Below are 7079 nucleotides of genomic sequence, written 5' to 3' on the forward strand. Positions count from 1 at the left end.
AAAAGAACAGTATGGGTTATGAAAACAGTTGTTTAGGGTATCCTACAAAGAATGGATTCCATGACATGACAAATGACAGTGTATCTGTCAAGAAAAGAAGGGGGAGGGGAGGGAAGGAAAGGTTTTGTTCGGGTACTAATCAGTCTCAACCGGCAGGGATAATACGCTGAGTTCGTACGAAAGGAATCACACCACACAGAGTCTGGTACAAAGCTCCTCACTCAGCATCAGGCGTCGCTGACTTATTTATTAGACACATTTGTTCTATATATCCCCTTTCTCCTGGGGGTGGGTACATGTTATCACACTTTTATAAAAGCACGTATCACTGTAAGCCTCTTGATACTTGTGTCATCCATGGATAGGTTCACCCTTATCTGGTCCTTTAGATATGTCTTCCTAGTTCATAGTTCGTTCATACCAGGAAGTGACTTGTTATTTTATTAGTGCGTAGTCCCTGTTCAGGGGCCATCTTGCCACGTATACTTATCTAATCCTATTACTATTGCTTCATCACAATTATGTACACAACTCTATAGTCTATATTTTATTAAAGAAAGAAAATTATTATAAACATTAACTTCTGTCCACTCCATCCTTCACAGTCCCCCCTTTTATCATTATTTTCTTCATTTCTTAACCTAAGTGTGTCCGTGCTCTGGGAAAGGGGAGTAAAAGGATTTTTTCACCAGTTTGAGACGAGCCTCCCCTATTAGGAGACCCCCCTTTGTAGCTGGACTTAAAGAGTCGGTGCACACCCTACACTATCTATTCATCTTCAGAACAATAGTCTCGATAAAGGGTGGTTGTTCTCATGGATGGAGTTGGTAAAAGTCCTTCAATTTCTGAAGAAAACATAAAAGTGGGAGTTACTTCAGTTATAGTTTTAGTCATTAATTTCTTTATACATGGTAATACACAACAAGCAATAACTGCGAAAAGCACTAGAAAGATTAAGATTACAATCCCAATTTGGGCCAGAATTTTCTGCCATCCGGTTAACCATGAGAAATACTGATCCCATGGGTCTGTGAAACCTGAATTTCGTTTTAATTCCTCGGATAAAGAAACAATCTGTTTGATTGCCATGGTTACTTTGCCGTTTGGTCCTGTGTTATCTGGAATAAAAGTACGACAGGTAGTACCTATCATGGCACAAACGCCTCCTTTTTCTGCTAGTATCATATCAAGGGCCATACGGTTCTGGAAAGTCATAGTAGATGTGGGTCCTAACTGGTCAGCTAGACCTTGTAAAGCGTCCCTAGTATAGTTAACAAACCGTTGCTGGTTGTAATAGATATAATTTATCCAATCTACATTTTTGTTAGCTGTGATCATAGGGATTAATGATTCAAATCAAGCTGCTACCTGATCCCGGGCCTTGAATTCATCTGGGACCCCCCTTGGGACTCCTATAGCATCTATATACACATGGGGGTCAAAACTTCCTTTCAGATCTCTTTTTTCCCCTTGTAAATATGTGACTATTTTGAGAGATGGTCTCTTGGGTTTCTAACTGTATACCATTCCATACTCCTAAATATCTCTTAAAATTGTTATCAAGAATACAAAATATCTTCTATTTCTTATTTGGCTATTATTCATACATAATATCACCCCATCAGTCTCTTTTATTACAATCGTAGAGTTGAGCCTCTCCTTGTTGAATCTTTCATAAGTCTTATTTATCATTTCGTTTCTATTTTTACTGGTTGTATATTTCTGTAGATATTGTAAATCTGGTTCATAACAACAAAACCACAGTCCCAGTCTCTTCTTGTATGCTAATGTTGGCTGTTTTGTCTATGTGAAGGTACACAGTCCCTCCATGTGGCCCTTTTTTCCAAGTCCCTTCGGTTGTAGTCACATTTGTAGTATAACACGGGGCATTGGCCTTACAGGTGTAGTTACCCTGCTTTCTATCCACTGTGGCATTCGCCCACCCTGTCCTGAACTGTTCCAGTGATTCTGTACTGATTACGTGTACAGGAGTAGCAGTTCTGCCTTTTTGTATAAGAGCACACGCAACAACCGCCGCAACAACCGCAAAGATCTTCATTCTTCTGGCTGAAGAACCTTTTTACAATGACTGGCGTGAATCCAGCTTGCCTTTCCTTCGACCTTCACTGAGGTGCTTGTAACGAGCAAAACTTGAAAAGGACCATCAAACCGTGGCTCAAGGCTCTTCCTCACGTGTCTTTTGACAACGACCCAATCTCCTGGTTCTAGCTTATGCGTCCCTTCAACTGAATCAGGACCTGGAATGGAAGCAAATACTTGTGCATGCACCTTGGTCAATTGTTTGTTCAGTGTTGATACATAATCTGTTAGTCTACCATACTGCATTTGGAGCACCTGTGGAAAACAACATCCTAATCTGGGAGCCGACCCAAATAAGATCTCATATGGGCTGAGACCTGTTCTTTTTGTGGGCGTGTATCTTACTGAGAACAAGGCTAATGGTAGACACTCGGTCCATGGTTTCCCGGTTTCTACCATTGCTTTTTGGATTTTCAATTTGAGAGTCCCATTTAGTCTCTCAACCTTCCCACTGCTCTGTGGATGGTATGGTGTATGTAGGGCTTGACTTATGCCTAGAGCTGACAACACATAGTTCATGATTTCACCCGTAAAATGAGTTCCTCTGTCGCTCTCGATCATCTCTGGAACTCCATATCTGCACACCACCTCGTTGATCAGTTTCTTTGCTGGGGCTACGGCTGTAGCTTTGGTTACTGGAAAAGCTTCTGGCCATCCTGAAAAGAGATCAATACAAACAAGCACATACTCCTAGGTACCAACTTTGGGTAGTTGAATATAGTCTATCTGCAGTCTCCGGAACGGATATATAGGTCTGGGTGTGTGCTTCTGTGGTACTTTTACAGTTCTTCCAATATTATGTGTTGCACAGATCATGCATCCTTGTGTAAAACTGCTGGCCATCACACTAAACCCTGGAGCATACCACACCTTGTTTACCAAGTCCATCATTGCCGTTTTTGACTGGTGTGTCTCTCCATGTGTTATTTGGGCCATCATTGGGAACATTGTCTTAGGCAGGCACAGTTTATTCTGGCATTGCCAGAGGCCATCTTTTCGTAGCGTTGCTCCTTGGGCCGTCCACTTGTCTTTTTCTTCTTTTGTTGCTTGTCCTTGAAGTTTTTGCCGTAGTTCCGGGCTTACAGCTGGTCTTGTTTCCTCTGGATCTTTTATCTGACATACGGCTGCTAACACGGGTAGCTTCTGTGCTGCTTGCTTTTGCGGCTTGGTCTGCCAAAGCATTTCCTTTTGTCTCTGGTGAACTCACCTTAGTGTGAGCTTTTAATGTTTACTACTGTTAATTGAGAGTCAGTGTATATATTTGCTGTCTTTCCTTCTGCATGTTGGCATGCTGCTGCCAGGGCCTTAAGCTCCACTTCTTGTGCTGAGCGGGACGCTGGTAAGGAGGCTGCTTCTAGGACTACATCTTCGGTGGTTACTGCATATCCTGTAAGAAAAGATCCTTCTACAAAATACCTTGAACCATCCACAAAGAGTATTTAGGTCTGGGTTTTGGAGTGGGGTATCTTTCACATGTGCGAACACCACTGTTTCCTGGGCCATAAGGGCCATACAATCATGTTCATCAGTTTCAGGCAAAAAATTGTGACCATACTTTACCTACGTCTTCTCCCCCTTGCTCCAAAGGCAGTAAGGTAGCTGGGTTCAATGTAGTACAGCGGTGTAAAGTAACCTGCTCAGGAAGAAGAAGCGCACAGATTAATCTCAAATGTCTTGCAGTGGACAAATGCTTAGGTTGTACTTGAGTTAGAATAGCAGTAATATATATATCATGTGGTGGAAATGCCAGGACCAAATCTGAGGCCTTGTTTAACATTGAATTTACAGCAATGATAGCTCTCACACATGATGGGGAACCTCGGGCCACAGGGTCTAGTCTAGCTGAATAATATACTATCGGGCTCTGCTGTGGTCCATGACTTTGTGTGAGAACCGCAGTGTCATGTCCATTTTGTTCAGTACAGTACAAAGTATATGCTTGCGTAGAGGTACTCCATGGATTGGTGTCACAAGCCGCTACCAAACACAACTCCTCCTCATTCAGCTGATAATCCAGAATACTTTGAGAATCTCACTTTTATCAGGTTCTGCAAATACTTGATTAATACAAAAACAAATAAAAATAAAACATTCCCAAAAACTTTACATCAAATTAACAATGTCCAGACAAGTTTTGTTTTGCCTTCTCCCTCATCTAAATCCATAAAGACTCGTGTGAGTGATGTCAGTTCCTTCACCCTTCCCCCCTTTGTGGACTCTGCGAGAGTGATGTAGCAGAGTTCAAAACTACATCTCAACATAACACTAATTTAACCCCCTGTAATGTACAACAGCCTGAAACAAAAATGACTTTTCCTGACAAACATGTTATCTTTACAATGACATAACTCATGTGTAAAATCAAAAACAAAACAATTGTAGTTAGTTATTCAATAAAACAGAAAATATTATCTCTGATAACATTAATTACTGCAAACCAATAAACAGTATATAAAAATAGGGAACGGTGGGGGGCACATACATTTTCAAACCCCCGTGTCTCACAGTATCTGTAGTTTAATACATCTGAATTATCAAAACACATGAAATCTGATCACATCATAACACATAAATATCGTAACTTTTATAACCAACAGCGCTTGCGCAAAAGAGAAGAAATGTATTTAGGTTTGTAGACATTACTGATATATATATATATCTCAGCAGTGCATATTGAAATCCCTTGGTCTCATCAGCCCTGCAGACTGCACCCAGTCAGCCCCCCTCCTCCTCCTCCCAAACACAGCACACTTTAGGGGGGAGGGAGGTCACAAACTCGCAGCTTCTCACAACTTCTTCTCTCACCATCTTAACACTTTCAATGCCGGCAAAACAACATACGTATCTGCAATCATTTATCACACCATTGTACAGGAATTATCTACGTTAATGTTTAACAGTACAATCTGACGGCCACCATCTCTATATTATGATGATGTGTTGTTTCATCAGTGAACTAGACTGGAACTTCTGTAAATAGAAAAAACACTACAAATGACAAAATTAACAAGGTGATTACTTCATACTGATTTGGTTGGGCCGGGCGTGGCCACACCCTACGGAGGGGGCTTATAAAATCCACCTTCTTGTGTGAGTACCGGATATAACGGAACAACAGGTTTAGGTGTACCAAGATGGCCTCCTGGGGGCGGGGAGTGGTGCCGAAGGCGTGGCATATATGGGAGGATCGGGGCGTGGAAAGTGACATGATACACAATATTCAGCTTGGGGCGGGTTCTGTTAACCACAACTGGGACACTCCCACGAAGTTAGAATTCCACCGTCGCCATTATAGGGCGGTGGCTGGACACGTACTTTGTAATACACATATCTGATGATTTTACCCTTTCTGTCTCGTATTTCTTGCTCAGTAAACTTGTCTTTAGTTATGGCTATGGCTGTTCTTTGCCAAGCTAATGCTTCATCTAACTTTCCTTCGTCACTTAATCTTCCCTTGTTTTCCCTAAGAGCTGCAGCCCATTCTTCCATCTATAAATATGCCACATATGTGCATAACTTTCTTACTATTTTCTACATTCTTCTTGCCTGTCTCTTTTTTTTTTTTTTTAAACACATTAAACATACTGTTCTATATTTAACACCGTCCTGAGAATGAAACCTTATTCTCGATGTTTCTGAACACAAAACACAATTTTTTTTTATATTTTTTTTTTAAACACAATTATAACTGACTGTCTGTCTCTGTCGTCTTAATGGTATCAAACTATACCCTGCGACCAATTAAATTAAATTATTACACTTACACCTGTCGTCTTAATGGTATCAACCTATACCCTGCGACCAATTAAATTATTACACTTACACCTATCACCTATGCCGGCGAGACGCGACTATCTATACTATGATTCTTGGAACCACACAGCGGGTTAACTCTCTGTCGCTGAGAGTGTGGCCGGGATCGACTCCAAATACCTCGGTATCTTATCACCTGCTCACTCTCCCACACGGATAAGAGCCAATATTCATAAACATGAACTTAACCTTACCGTGTTTTATTTGAAGCTGATCAGACTTCCTGGGAGCGTGGCTGGTGATTCGATGTTGAGGCGTCTGGGGGTCGTCGATCACGGACACGGCTTATCCCTCGAGTGTGGCCCCACGTCGAGCGCCAAAATGTTCGGGTACTAATCAGTCTCAACCGGCAGGGATAATACGCTGAGTTCGTACGAAAGGAATCACACCACACAGAGTCTGGTACAAAGCTCCTCACTCAGCATCAGGCGTCGCTGACTTATTTATTAGACACATTTGTTCTATATATCCCCTTTCTCCTGGGGGTGGGTACATGTTATCACACTTTTATAAAAGCACGTATCACTGTAAGCCTCTTGATACTTGTGTCATCCATGGATAGGTTCACCCTTATCTGGTCCTTTAGATATGTCTTCCTAGTTCATAGTTCGTTCATACCAGGAAGTGACTTGTTATTTTATTAGTGCGTAGTCCCTGTTCAGGGGCCATCTTGCCACGTATACTTATCTAATCCTATTACTATTGCTTCATCACAATTATGTACACAACTCTATAGTCTATATTTTATTAAAGAAAGAAAATTATTATAAACATTAACTTCTGTCCACTCCATCCTTCACAGTTTTACAGTACTAATTAGAGCACATATGATCGGTGTAACAAAAGTAGCACCTGTCCCTGGACATCAGTACATTCACTACCAGATGCAAATGGATATTTGTGAGTGTCCAGGGTCAAGGGATTGAAGATCCTAATCCTCCAAGACAACATTAAAGGGAACCTGTCACCAGCATTTCACCTATTGAACTTTACTTCTCCCTCACTGGCCTCTGCTATAAAAAGTTCATTGCCGTTATCCCCGCTCCTAAACTCCTCTCTCGACTGTAAATATCGGTCTGCAAACGTTTTGCGCCTTTTATCGTAATTATGCGGTGTCCCTTTGTGCGCACTCACCAAAAGAGGACATCAATGCACAAGCGCAGGAT

The 7079-nt window shown here is 41.6% G+C and overlaps 1 long non-coding RNA gene across 1 annotated transcript; it reads right to left on the reverse strand.

The window, feature by feature from the left end:
- Positions 1-201: 201 nt before the first annotated feature.
- Positions 202-6711, reverse strand: LOC142749631 (uncharacterized). Its single transcript, XR_012882436.1, has 2 exons — positions 6108-6711; positions 202-2258 (listed from the first exon to the last, which is right to left on the reverse strand). It is a non-coding gene; the product is annotated as an uncharacterized LOC142749631 (long non-coding RNA).
- Positions 6712-7079: the final 368 nt, after the last annotated feature.

Source organism: Rhinoderma darwinii, chromosome 3 (assembly GCF_050947455.1).
Source record: "Rhinoderma darwinii isolate aRhiDar2 chromosome 3, aRhiDar2.hap1, whole genome shotgun sequence".
In the NCBI taxonomy this organism is placed as follows: domain Eukaryota; kingdom Metazoa; phylum Chordata; class Amphibia; order Anura; family Rhinodermatidae; genus Rhinoderma; species Rhinoderma darwinii.